At 44.9% G+C, this 14,552-nt stretch overlaps 1 long non-coding RNA gene across 1 annotated transcript; it reads right to left on the minus strand.

Annotated features, from left to right (window-relative positions):
* Positions 1 to 751: 751 nt before the first annotated feature.
* On the minus strand, positions 752 to 8,908 carry LOC146190692 (uncharacterized). The gene is made up of 3 exons (XR_014706329.1): positions 8,848 to 8,908; positions 8,660 to 8,744; positions 752 to 1,717 (listed from the first exon to the last, which is right to left on the minus strand). It is a non-coding gene; the product is annotated as an uncharacterized LOC146190692 (long non-coding RNA).
* Between the last annotated feature and the right edge of the window lie 5,644 nt (positions 8,909 to 14,552).

Below are 14,552 nucleotides of genomic sequence, written 5' to 3' on the forward strand. Positions count from 1 at the left end.
TCGTGGGCAGTTTTCATACAGGGATAGCTAATACTGGAAAAACACAAGACAAATTGCAATGGTCCATTACAGCCAGTTTAAAACAACGGAACGGTCAACGTCGGAAGAACACAGGACACCTTGGTCCATTGTAGCCAGTTTTAAAAACTGAACGGGCAACGCCGGAAGAACACTGGACAACATGGTCCATTGTAGCCAGTTTTAAAAAAGGAACGGCCAACGACGGCGGAACACAGGACAACTTGGTCCATTGTAGCCATCTTTAAAAAACTGAACATCCAATACTGGAAGAACAGAGGATAACATTGTCCATTGTAGCCATGTTTAAAAACCGGAACATCCAATGCCGGAAGAACACAGGACAACTTGGTCCATTGTAGCCAGTTTTAAAAAACGGAAAACCCAATGACGGAGGAAGGCAGGACAGCTTGGCCCATTATAGCCAGTTTTAAAACCCGTGCGACCATTATTGGAGGAACAACGGCAATCTCGGTCCAACATAGACATTCTGTATGCACGGCAGTGCCAATATCGGGAACTCACTGTACATCTTGGCCCAAGCTAGCCAGTGTTGGCTACTGGCAGCGCCAACACTGGGAGAGCACTGGCTAGACTGGGCCATTGTTGGACATTGTGTTGACTGGCATGTCCTATGTTGGGAGCATGCTGGTTAGGCTGGCCCAATGTAGGGCCACTGCTTGCCGTCGTACTTACAACATTGGCCCAATGCTTTGTGCTGCCTGGGTCGTCTGTGGCGTCACAGCCGCCATTTGATGGCTGAAACCAAAAGAACGGGAGGGGAAAAAATCAGCTATACATCATTTATTTGCTGGGGAATGTTAATAGAGACTTATACCTACTTGAAAATAAAGTAAGAAAAAAAAATCAAAACACGCTTCCAGGAATTCGATTTCTCTAGGACTCTATTATTTTGCCTCTATGAATGAATTCTTTAACAGTACCCTACTCAAAGTATTTCGGTGTGCTTCGAGTATCAGCAAAATTAGGTTTCACTTTTTATTTTTTTATTCTGCGGTTAACTAGAGGCAGGTGCAGGTGAAGGGATGGCACATTTGCGCCTTTTTTACAACAGCCAATATGTTTGGTTTGTGGTTTGGTGTCTGGGGTTTAACGTCCCAAAGCGACTCAGGCTATGAGAGACGCCGTAGTGGAGGACTCCGGAGATTTCGACCACCTGGGGTTCTTTAACGTGCACTGACATCGTACAGCACACGGGCGCCTTGCTTTTCGCCTCCATCGAAAAGCAGCCGCTGAGGCCGGGATTCGATCCCGCGTCCTTGGGAACAGTAGTCGAGCGCCGTAACCACTGCGCCACCCCGGCGGGGCACAGCCAATATGTATACGCTGTCTTGAATAAAGGGTGTTTACCTCGTTCGTTTGCAGAAAAAGAACGCATAAACTCATTCTGAGAACGAGACCTTTTGGCTAAAAACACAATGCCAGAGGAGCTGACGTAAAGAACTTTGCAGCTGAGCGTTTGTTCAAATCCTGAAGGCACGTCACAGGCGATCACATGAAGCCACCAGCCAACTGATTCACTGAAACCGTGACAGATGCAACTATTCTTGCGATGTTATTTTGCAAAAGAGAATGGTAGCAAGCAGCGTAAACTCGGTTAACAAGCTTAAAGTTTAGCGTAGATTTTCGATGAAAAGCGATGTTCAATTTCAACAGGTGATGTTCAACGTCGAAGCACCTGCGCAAAGAAAAACGAATAAAATATTTGTTAAGAGGCAATGCTCGCGCGCGAGTGGTCAAAAGCATGCATCGCCAGACAAAAACTCAATAGTATACGATTGACCGCACCTCGCACCGTCGAGTAGCTTAATACTCTGTTACAAAAAGCTCTCAGAGCTGAACTCCGAATGGTGTTTTCGGTCGCGAGAGCCTTATGAACTTTCTTTGAATCTTCAGTTTTTTTCACATCCTTACCCACCACACATTGGATGCAGGCCCCAACTAACATACTATAAGCGCTTTGTGCTCTTCAGTTTTAGGGAACAAGAGATCGAAGTGGCCGATTATTCTCGAAGTAGGCCTTTATTTCAATAGCTTCGGCATATTAGAGAGATTTAGCTTACCGTGATCCGCGATCCGCCACCGCGACCCTCTACCGCGCGTGGGCGACGCGCACAAGCTGATTGGTACCGACGCGGCAGGTCTATGTGCCGGCGTCAAGTATGTGGCGCCATCTATCGGAGTCAAGGGGATCTGGGCATGCGCAGTGGAATGCGCGGTGGCGGATCACGGTAGCGGATCGCGGTAAGCTAAATCTCTCTATTGACACTACGCCGCATCCAACAACCTTGCACTTGTATCTGCCGTTAGCCCGTGCACGCTAGCAGTCGCAAAGCTGTTGACCGCAGTCGCGACATCAACAGATGCTATCTTGTGGGTGGTGTGCTTCGAAAAAAATCAGCTTCATCGTTCTTTATTTTTATCTGCGCACAAAAACATTGCTTGGTATCTTTCCCGTTAGCCTGAATGCGGCGGCTTTTAAACTGAAACAGGTCTTCGAACGGGGTGTAATAAAAACAAATAACCGGTATGGATAAGCTTCGTTCTCGCATATGCATGACAGACGTGTTTTGAGGAAAAGAAAACGTGGTTTTCTTACCGTGTTGATGCCAGAGCGACTGCCTTCTTTAGCAGTACAGTACACAATATGCAAAAGAGGCGTTACTTCAAACTGCATATCAGCGCGCTCTAAAGGTCCTTTCAAAGAGTTCTGTGACCTAGACAAGACAGTTTCCGTGAAACTTCAGCTCTTAGTTCATGATTGATTCTCACTCTGGTACACCAGTTTCCCTTCTGTTAAAACAGCCTACCAATCCACTTCGCAGTTTCCTTTCCCATTCGAGTATATTTTTGTTGATGCAGTACATATGCTGTAAACTAGGAAATGTTACATTATCTAAACGCCATAAATCAGACGTTGAAAATCGGAAAACAAGGCTACTAAAAGGCCAATCTATAACAAAGAGAAAAAAAAAGATGTGCTCACAATGTCCGTCCGCATGTCGCTACTTAGAAAAATTACGTTTACAGAATTCTGATTCTATTTACAGCATGAGGTGAAAAGTCACCTGCCCTTCACAGAAGTGGCAAAAATAAAGACATGTGATATGTCACCCAGTGTTTTTTTTTTTTTTGTTCTTATCTTTTATCTCAGATTTTTCAGTGCAGGTTGTGATGACGCTTTCAAATCGTCGCAGACAGACCGCGCACGCTTTCGTCATCAACTATCACCTGGCCACGAAAAGCTGATACAGGACGCTCGCTGAAACATACGCCATGACGTAATTAGAAGAAGCACTGCTGACGCTATAGACGCCTTCGGTCTCACGTTTGCCCTAATCGCATTGTAAAACATCTGAGCGATGGCTTGCCCTTCCTTGCACAGCGCCAGACTCTTCAGAGAGAAAAGCGATAGTAACCCCGTGTGGAACTCAGCTTCTCCGTTGCCGACCTTGTGCGCACACACTCCATCAACATTCCGAGGTCAATGAATGCCACCCATGCGCTCGCTGTGTTCGGGACTTTGAATTACAATCTAGACCAAACAGCTTTGCTCCAGATGTAATGACGAAAGAAAGCGAATAGCAACGTCGGAATCGCCAGTCTCCGATCCTTCCGCACTTTCATGAAGGGCGCAGCGAAATCATCATCAGCTCGGCTCCATCACGGCCGCCGCTGCTTTTGGCAGCTGTCCAGCCTACGTGTAGTGACTGACCCAATGCAGCTCTCGATAATGACGGGGCTCGCGCAAACGCGGTGGGAGCCACACAGTACATAGCCGGAGAAAGGTGAATAGAGGTGAGCGCAGGAAGCGGCGACGACTTGAAGCACGCGGCTGTGCTGCCGCGAGAGATGACGTCAATACCTGATGAGCGCCGGTCGAAGACCGACACATCCGGAGGGCGAGAGAGGGGAGACGCAGCGGACGAGCATCCAACAAGCTCGCCGCCTCGTGTCGCGTTTCAGCGGAGCTAACCAGTTCCACAGGAATGCCGTGCCTGCGCTTGCCGGCTGCACACAACCCCCCCACCAAAGAAGCCACGTTTCCGAAAAAGAAAAAAAAAAGTTCTTTCACTTTTTACCCACGTGCTTGGGCCATCGCTCTCTCTCACTGAGTCCTCATACCTTCACAAACTTTCTGTTGGCTTTCCCGTCTCTTAACCTGCTTAACTGGGGTTACTTACAGCTCGGGTCGTTCAAGGAATGGGGAACCGCGGTTTTTTTTTTTTTTCGATTTTGTACAGTGAGATTATCGCTGCATGAAATCGCCAAGGGCCAAACTTGCTGTTCGGGACTAAAAAATACCAAATCAGAACTGGTTTCTCACCTTACTTGCAGGTCGATCCTCCTACCCCATTTCGGTCATGCGCTGGGTCCGCATAGTAGTGGCATCGCCAAATGACACGCTGACAACTTGAACTTGGCGAGATGCGGTCGAGAAACAGTGAGAAATTAATTTCACTCGCAGCTATTTCCACCGGTTGCAGCTGAGGTGCTTAAGAACACTTAAGAAGAAGGAAACGAGGAAGCATCTTTTCCTTATATTCTCGTGTTTAAATAAACCCTCCCTACAACACACGAAAAATGCCCTTCTGCGTGGTCTCGGTCGTTTTCGCTTCAATGCTTGCAGTGACGCCGATGCGAGGAATCCTGGGATATGAAAATTCATCACGCTTATGGGGCACCTAGCCTTGCAGCGCTTAAGCAAGGATGTGTGCGCTATATTTGATCGCTCCAGGCTCAGTGTTAACTGCGAAAGGAAAATCCAGAAGGAAATGACCTTGAAACGGAATCGGTTCCAGGAGGTCAAAGCGAGTGGACGAAGGCTCGCTGAACACAGAGTTTGCATACGTCGACCAAGAAACGTCTCGCTACAACCGCGAGAGCCGCGCCAACTTACAAGTCCCTGGTACGAACTTTTTAACAGGTAAATCTGCAATTCAGACCATTGTGAGCGTGACACTGGTGAATTATTTAAACTCACTCTATGTTGATTTTAGAATGAGGATTATGTTCACTTTTGGCAACGCAAAAGCATGCATGGCGCAAAGTGTTTGCTTACTCAAGGGGCTGTCGAATGCCTTTTTTTTTTTTTTTTTCGTCTCGCATTTCGGGGCAGAGTAGCCAAGCACCAGGTGAGAAAAAAAGCTTGTACCTACTGTGTAATTGGTATGTATACAGCAGCACTAGAGACAGAATCATGCAACTTCCCTACACGAGGCTAATCATCAAACCTTAGAAGTTACTTCCAACACTAGAGGATCGGACCCAGGCTAGAATGGGAGAAAGATAGTTACACAGCATGGAACAGTACTGAACAAGGGTATAGGGGGAGCCTCAGATCGCAAGTCGAGGCAACGTTTCGACAAGTGGTCTTGTCTTCGTCTTGGACAGCCTCTTGGGTATGGGTAAGCAAACACTTTGCGCCACGCCACATTCTTTTGCGTTGCCAAAAGTGAACATCCAAAATCTTGGGCGTCTACGATGAAGATTAGGAGATTTACGAAGCGTTATACGGAACGAAAAACATCTGGAGCAAACGCCTGTGTGAGCAAAGATGCGAACATTTAGTCCTGCGGACATAATCAACGCCTTATTAGGCCCGAGCTTTCTTCGTGCCTTCATGGGCTCACTTCTGCAATCCAAGGTATGCCATCAAATATTGGCGGACAACTTCACATCCCTTCCTGTGCGCTTGTAGATGTCACCTGGCGCCGAAGCACTTCCGGCTCTTCTGGATATGATCTTGTCAAGGGAACTAACTAGGTCACGCGTGGACGCGTGGACGCCAAAGCATTCGTTGTAGCACTGGGTGCGTCGACGAACGGGAGTAATCTCAGACAAGTTCTCTCTTTTTTTTTTTTTTTTTGCTACGTTTTCATTTTTTTTTTCGACTTGTGAAAGGTCGCTGTGGTCAAAGTGTGTTACTCGGATGTGCAGATGCATACGTTGAACATTTCTGGCGTCAAAACTCATCAGCGAGAAGCTTGACCTCGTGAGAGATATCACAGAAGAATGACTCGAAACAAGTTCACCAATCAAGAGCTATTTTTCCTCCTTATTCTTCACTTTCTTACATTCTTTTTTTAACTTTCCCTGAACGCATCGCATGCAATATGACGTACTATGGCTTTTTCGTCTTGCGCCGTTTCTTGCTGCTTTTTTCCACAATCTTCCTCATAGGCCCGTGTACTACGCATGCACTGCTTCTTGGTGAGTCTGACCAAAAGATAGGCTTCCGTTTTATTACGTGCTTTTTATTGTTGCTTCTACAGTTAAGGCTGTTTTTTCCCTTACGCACCCGTGTGAATTTATATATCTCTTTTTTGCTACTGGGCATATGTGACGCTTCCGCTTGTTTTATTTTCCGTGACGCTTTGGACTCGTCAGATTTAAGATAAGTGTGTACATTACATTGGAGATCAGGGGTCACTGACAGAGTTTAAAGTGGTCTCTGTACTTTCATGGCGCACTACTTTAGCTTTATTTTTTTCTCTACTCATATACTTATGTGAACGGTGCGAAGGCTCCATAACAACCAACAATATACCTTGTTCTCGAACCGGTGCCCGATGCGTCCTGCGTGGGATCGAATCTGAAATGTGACTGGGAGGAATTCTATCAGGAGCATAAAGGGCGCGCAAATTACGTTATAGTACATACATTATTGGACCAACTATAGTTTTCCTATTAAACGTATTCTTCATTCGTTCATAAGGAGCTTCCTGCTCCTGTTTAGATACTTGCTGAGCGGATTATGCCGCACAATTCACCATATAAGTGGCCGTGCTTAGCGAATAGCACTTTTCCCTTCAGCTTAGGTCAAGCGGTTAGAAGCGCATCGAGCTCGGGCAGTCGCTTAATGATGAAGATGAGAAGATACAGTCTTGTCTTTAATACATGGGTTCTCCACGTAGCGATTTAGATCATCCCAGCCCTCCCTTAATCGTTCGAGACGACTCAGGCTCCTCGTGCGGATTAGAAACGGGCTCGGTGCAAGCGCAACTACCGTAGCCGCCGGTGCACGGTCTGTGGCTTATACTGGTTTAAAATCTGAATTTCCAGCTTTGTAGACTATTTATAGGTGCGGCCTTCGCCTTAATTTTTGCGGTATCGCAGAATAAAGCATAAAATCATCTTACTCGTTTTATGAAGCATTGTGCTACATGTGATGCCCATGCAAATACAGTTCTGGGTACGCGGGTTGGCCTCTTTAATCGACCCTTCAGAGAACCCTTACAGTAATCTTTTTTCATCCGAAATTGAGCTCTGGGGATTGAAGAATGGGCGAGTATTGTATACCGGAAATTACGGCAAGAGCGAACTGCATTGATTTCGCACGTGTTTCTTCGTTTAAAACACAAATGAAAAACAGCAAGGTCGTTCTCCGTGTTCGAAAGGAACGTCAAAATGACGTCGTCAATTGGGTTGAGAGGAGGCGAGGCGTCGTAACAAGGAGTACGGGGTCAAAGAACTGTGCCGGAGCGTGGTATATATGCGGCGAGGGTTTGAAAGGAGGATTGAAGCCTGGCTCGTATGGATCGTTTTCTTACCTGCGCATTCGCGCAGCAAGGCGCCAACTTGGGGGCAGAATAATTGGGTGACACCGATAGGTTCCGCTTTTAAAGGTATGACGCGACAGTGCAGACGCTCTTTCAGGAAGCACAATTAATTGGCAAAATATTGGCACCGTATTGACAATATCAGGCCCAACATAGGACCAGCTCACTGCCAACACAGTACCAATATTTGGCCGATGGTTTGTTTTGTCCCGTACGTGCACTTGGCTGTTCGGTTAATCAGTAATTCCTTAATTTGTGCCTCTATTATCGCAAACGCACTCGTTACAATCGTGAGCTACTACATTTTGTGCCAGAGGCTACCAGACGTGGATATAAAGCCCAAGCGTAACCAAGTCGTACGAAACTGGTTGCCTGGTCAAGGGTTACCGTGTCTGACTTTAGATCCAAAGGTCCCGGCGTGTTCGATTCCTCTCTCTCTCTCCTTCTCATCACAAAGAGCTGTACGAGGTCGCAGCTATTGCTAACTTGGCTACTGATCTGGTGACGTCACGCAACCTGCACACCGATCAGTGCTCGGCCATGCAGCATCTGCCAACCAGCAGCTGTCAGAGGCGTGCTACTATTTTCGTTCACAAAGCCGGCGCCAGATTTTTTAAAGAATGAGGCTGTTAATGCTATCGCTTTAGGAACAATCCATGCGGGTCCGGGTTAAGTCGTTATCGCATCTCAGAAGTACTGCTGAAGCGAGGTGTCTTGAGGCGATATTTTAGATTAATGAAAGCGGTGGCTACAAGTACCGGTTCTTCCAATGACATGATTTCTAGTCGAAGATAACTTGCGTCAAATGTGTCCGCCTCCTGGCTTAATTATCACTTATTAAGTTTCTGTAATATACTGGTTTTCTATGCAACATTCGGCCGGCCCTGGAACAGTTATAGAGGACATGACGGTTGTATATAGCCGTCATGCCTGAATTGAAAAATCGTCCGCCTGCTCACAGGAAGCAGAAAAATCGCAACCCTATAGAAGCAGAGCGCGAACTGCAGATAACTTTGACAGTGATTTCTAGCAAGGCTTTGAAACAGCGTGTACTGTACCTTTGATAGAGGCGCCTTTGCTGCATGTGACGCAGAGCCTTCAGCAGTAAAAGACGTTCGATCCGTGCTGGCGTCGGGCACGTTCCTGGATGCAATGAGGGGTAAGAAGTTATATCAGTACAACTCTTCACATGATGCTGTTGCGTCCAGCTGTCGAACATGAAGCAGCTTCGGCATACGCCACGCACCACTTCAGTCAGCAAGAACACTTGAAACCTCCTTGGAGTGCTTGACGCCATTCTTGAAAACTGCCGGCTCGTCTGAGAAAAAACAAAACAGCAGACCACAGGCTTTGGTCCACCAGCATTCATGCTCAGAAAATGTTTTTCATGTAATGCCTCAGTGCAATGTGACATACCGTGCACTTCACGCACTATACAGCATAATTTGCGCTAACTGCGTCGACGGTCCAAGGCAAGGTTATATTAAGGAATGCAATAAGCAGAGCTGTGATTCACAAAGTAAACTACATTCGAGTTTATGCATTTAAAACGTAAACATGCTCACCAATTCCTCGCACGACCTTAACACAAATGAGCCTGGGTCTTTCACACAACCCCTGAGAAATAAACAAACGCCTTGCATACCGCGAAATCCCCAAAAAGAGTGAAGTTTACGAGGCTAGCAAATTAGCAGCAAGGCATGTTCACAGCTTAGCAGTCTTGCTGCACCAACCTGTACCGATGACGGTCCGCCCGGAACTGACCCAGTAGCACAAGCCGAGAGGAACTGAAGCTCAGTATAGATGTCGTCGAGTGTACACCAGGACGCGCTGCTCCAGAGGGGATTTACCGAAGGCTCGCGCTCGCTATGGCTTTTTTGGTTGTGTTCTTTTCCATGGTTCCCTTTCCACGAGGCTCGAATTCAGTTGGACCTTTTTGTCTTTTGGACGAAATTCAGTGCCCATTTTATGGGCGTAAGCTAATCTATTTCACTTTTATTTTTGCATTCTTGCATAGCACATCACCCTTTCCAAACTTGATCGCCCAAAACAGGAAGGGGGTTGGTTGTTGGCTCCCCTTCTTTCCCACTTCTTATCTTCTAACTTACAGTTTCTTTTATTCTCTTTCCCTTTTACGATATATGCTGCTGACGTCAATCAGGCAATCTCTTTGCTCTCATTTATATTTCTTATATAACCTGAAGTACACAAGCGGATGGGGTTATATGGCGTGAGTTTTCAGTTTGATTCTTTATTTCAAACTAATCCTGCCCGTAAAAAAAGAAATGTTTTGTGGAGAGAATGTGGGACGGTAACACATTCTGAGCGCTGCACGTAGCCACCTATATAATGACTCCATTCCAAAAAAGAGGAAAGGTCTTCATTAGGTAATATTTCACTATTCGGCCATTGTTCCTTTGTGCTTTAGCGTATAAAGGCATGTTACACAACGCAAGCAAAATTGTGATGAGCAGGAAAAAAGACACCACATTGCATTTAATTTCGCTATGACACCAATTCCTCTCAACCGATAGATTAAACCATGAAACCTATTTTACGCGTGATCATATAAGCAAAACTGTTAAAGTTTCAGCAAGGATTGGACCATATAAAAAAATATCATTTTTTTGCGGACTTTTGAATGAGAGTGTTTCATTTGAATTGGTATATGACTTGGCAAGAAGCACTCAGGAGATCACTGCTCTCTTGCCATGTCGAAGTTTACAAAAAAAAAAAAAAAACTGATTGCGTAAACAAGTGTATGAATTTGAAAGGATAAATAAACAATACAGGCCCGACCCAAAAGAAAATTTCCTGAAAGTATTCAGCGATTGTCACCAATGTCACGCTTCGACTAAGCGGGCAGAAAATGTATCAGTTACGTGTCATGAAATACGACAAAATATTAAGAATATTGCTTCCCATATCTCACGAATTGTAGAAGCATTATTGCTTCATAGCCTCTGGTTTCACAATACCTCCACCGCAAACCAAATACTGCACTCCAACCTTTATTCATTCGGTCGTCTCAAGGATTTCCCGTATTGCTCAACAGGCTTCCTCGGTAAACGCTGTGCGGTTGCCAACGCCTAAGACGAATTGTTATGCCGCCGATGATTGCGGCAGCGAGGAAGCCACTGGCGTTGCTTGTACGGCACCTTCAGCGCAACAGAGTTTGTGAAGAATGTACGTAAGAAGGAGGAGAAAAAATGCTAACAATAGTAAACGTGATTGTATTGTCTTTCTACAAATGGTTTGGCTAAAATCTACCGCACAGTGGTTGCACATGTACCTTCCTATGCATGCCATGTTGCGGGATTGTTCTCCATTCAGTTACAGCAAAATCGGCTGTTGTTATCGGATGAACGCAGACAAGACAGTTTCCAGCATGTGAAACGCTGTATACCTTCACAAAACAGCATTTTTCTTTTAACCGGCTTGCTAAGCACTTGTTTTTCTTTTTTTACTAGAGATATTTTCACTGGCCAAAGCATGAGGGCTGAGTAGAGTAAACGCTTATAAAATAAAGCAGTTAAGAGGAAAGCAACAACAAAACGAAGGCTGAAAAGGAATGAAAAGGCTAAACGATGCCGATGTCTCCCAGGAGGCCAGGCCTGGAGCACAGATGTAACAGTTTAATTTTTCTTATTACAAATAAGAGCCCTAGTTTGAGTAAGCAAGTAACCGGCGTAAAATAATTATTGCTTGTGGATCAATTACACTGGAATATGACAGAACTTATAAAATGGTCAGCACTGAACAAGGTTGCAGCTGGTATGAAGAAGAGGGTAACAAGTAAGAAACATAAGCTATGCGAAGTAGAAAGAAAGGCACAAGATAGCTCTTTCATAAAACTTAACTACGAAAAATAGAAACCGCACCAATAGCTTCTTTCTTTTCTTTCTTGAGGACTTGACTGAATTAGGTTGCTGACAGGGGTTCCGGCTACTCCAGAAAGTGCCCCCAGATGGTATATTGTGGCTATTCTTTGTCATTACCTCAAGCGCCTAGAAGACTATCCGCCTAAATGACGAGGTCCCTTGGCCAACTCTTTTTCAATTTAAGCATATCCGCAATTATACATGGCCCTTCGTGATTTTTATGGGTTTGATTTCCAATCTCATTTCCAAGTTTGCTTTACCGTTACGTAACTTGTAACATAATAATGCACCAGAAGAAAGTGCGTGTTTCTTTAGGACTTAGTGGGAAAAACATAAACGCGCGAGGAGGAAGACATAGGAGCTATTGATGCCCGGTACCGCCTGACACCAGGATTTCCTGAAACAGAAAAGAAAGCGTGAAAATGCACCTTGTTTTATTCGTTCATGTTTCGCAGGTAACACTTATCTAGGGGGCAAAGCAAATGACAGAACTGCCCAGGGAGATAACAACAAGAAAAAGAACATGCTAATGGTGCAACAGTACGCAATACAGAGTGAATGCATGAATACACGAGAGCAACAAACGGTTGGTTCACAAAATGGAAGAAAGTAGCATTTTCACCGAAAAAATAAATATATGAACTACAGCCACCAAATATCAAACGCGGAAATATCAAACATTGGTCAGTTCAGTTCAGTTCAGGCGTTCAGTCGTGTCCGACTCTTCGTGACCCTATGGACCATGTCACGCCACGCTTTCCGGTCTCTCACTATCTTCCTAACATCACATAACTTCATCTGCAGTGCCTCGAGGATGCCATCTAACCATCGCGTTCGCTGCCTACCCCTTCTCCGGCAACCCTCAACCTTTCCCAACATCAAATCTTTCTCCAGCGACTCCTCTCTTCTCATCAGATGACCAAAGTAGCTGAGCTTTAACTTTAGATTTTGACCCTCCAATGATCAGTCAGGGTTTATGGTTGACAATATCGACTGATTTGATCTTCTGGCCGTCCAAGGAACTCTCAAGAGTCTCCGCCAGCACCACAATTCAAATGCGTCAATTCTTCGGCGGTCAGCCTTCTTCACAGTCCAACTCTCGCATCCATACATCACAACTGGAAAGACCATAGCACGAGTTATACGGATCTTGGTTGGCAGACTAGTCTCTGCTCTTTACTAGGCGGTCAAGGCTAACCATTGCTCTCTTTCCCAGAAGCAGGCGTCTCCTAATTTCATGGCTGCAGTCTCCTTCCGAGGTAATCTTCGAGCCCAAGAAGAGAAAATCTGTCACAGCTTCCACTTCTTGTCCCTTGATGCTCCAGGACTTGATAGGGCAAGACGCCATGATCTTTGTCTTTTTAATGTTCAGTTTAAGCCCAAACTTGTCACTCTCTTCTTGTACGCGCATCAGAAGTCTCTTTAGTTCCACTCCACTTTCTGCCATTAAAGTGGTATCATCCGCATATCTAAGGTTGTTGATACGTTTTCCAGCAATCTTCACTCCAGCTGAAGACTCGTCCGGACCGGCCTTCCTCATGATGCACTCTGCATATAGGTTAAATAGACAGGGCGACAATATGCAGCCTTGCCTCACTCCTTTCTCAATCGGAAACCAAACTGTAAGACCAAACATTGATAGCCAACTACAAAAAAAAAAAAAAAAAAAAATCGCAGTGCAATATAAAACAATATTTAGATCAATAAAAGTTACGTAGATGCATATCGGGGGGATTCTTGAACGTTTCATTATAAGAAGGATAGATTACAGTGTAGGAAGATCCTACAAATGAACAAATGAAAGCTTACTTCCTCCAGTTAATGTACATCCCTTGTCAAACGTGTAGAGCCCTCGGGTTCTGCTACTGAGCCATGTAGGGGAGTTGATTTAGAATTAGTGGAGGTCCTTCTCGTTGGAGAGGGTAGGACAAAAAATCTTTACATCATCAAGATATTAGCAACACTGGAATTGCCTTATAAGCCGCACGAAGTGCCTCAGGACAGAACCCTCTGAGCTCTACACTTTGTACAAAAAGGGTACATAAATAATTGACTGAATCCTCTCGTGTATGTGGTTGAAGCAGAAATAAAGCGCCGTGAACAGTGCGGACGTGAACCCAGAGGCACAGTATATGGTCCGGATGTAGAGATATGAGTATAGAAGCGGACGAAGGCGACTATTTGTGCTGGATCATTGTGGTGTTCAGGCTGAAATGTCCTGCCTATATGGATGTTGACTGCTAAAAATGTATCAGTATGCTTTTTTTATTACCATACTTTAATTAACCGTGGCGTCTTGTTTTATTTATTATTTTTATTTACAAAATACTGCGGACACTGAGTCTAAGCAGGGTGGGTGAACAAGTCAATCAAGGCACAAAAGAAAACGCAACACTTTGAATGAATTCGCATCGGCGATGGTCTGCGACGGGGTCTTGGTGAGAATGGGTGCAGCACGCACAGCATTTCATATACAGTCATGAAAAACACAGGTGTCACTAAACTGATGAACTGATATGCGCTGCGTATTTTGGATGCGAGAAGTACCTGACAAAGACCATTGGTTCATAAAACAAAGCGAAGAGGAAATTTGCGTGCGTCTGTGTTTGTGCGTGTATGATAGTGTGTGTGTGTCCGCGTTAATTGGGTGATCAAGAAAGAAAGACGCACATCAGTTTATTTATGTTCCTTTTTTACTTTCTTACGTGCTACAAGAAAACGCTTGTATTTTATAGTGCTTCTGTCTACTTCTAAATTTTTCCCCGCCTGAAAAGAAAAGTGTCCGTTTTCCTTATTTTTTTCTTATAGCCGATTCACAAAGCGTTAACGAAAAACAGATTGTAGATGTAAAAAATAAACAGCATAAGAACGCTTTTCGAAATTGTGTTAAGCTAAAGAAAAAAAAAAAAACATCATTCACGCATTTAACTCCTTTAATTTTATACTGGCTTCGTTTAAAAACTGCACAACCGACCGAATTTTTGCAGTGCTAAATGACATTCGGTTCTCTTTCGGAGAAATGAATGATCTGCAACTTTCTCCAAGCGCACACAAAAAGGAAAGATGTGTG

The sequence above is a fragment of the Amblyomma maculatum genome, chromosome 4 (assembly GCF_055883805.1).
Source record: "Amblyomma maculatum isolate TAMU_Amacu chromosome 4, ASM5588380v1, whole genome shotgun sequence".
In the NCBI taxonomy this organism is placed as follows: Eukaryota; Metazoa; Arthropoda; class Arachnida; order Ixodida; family Ixodidae; genus Amblyomma; species Amblyomma maculatum.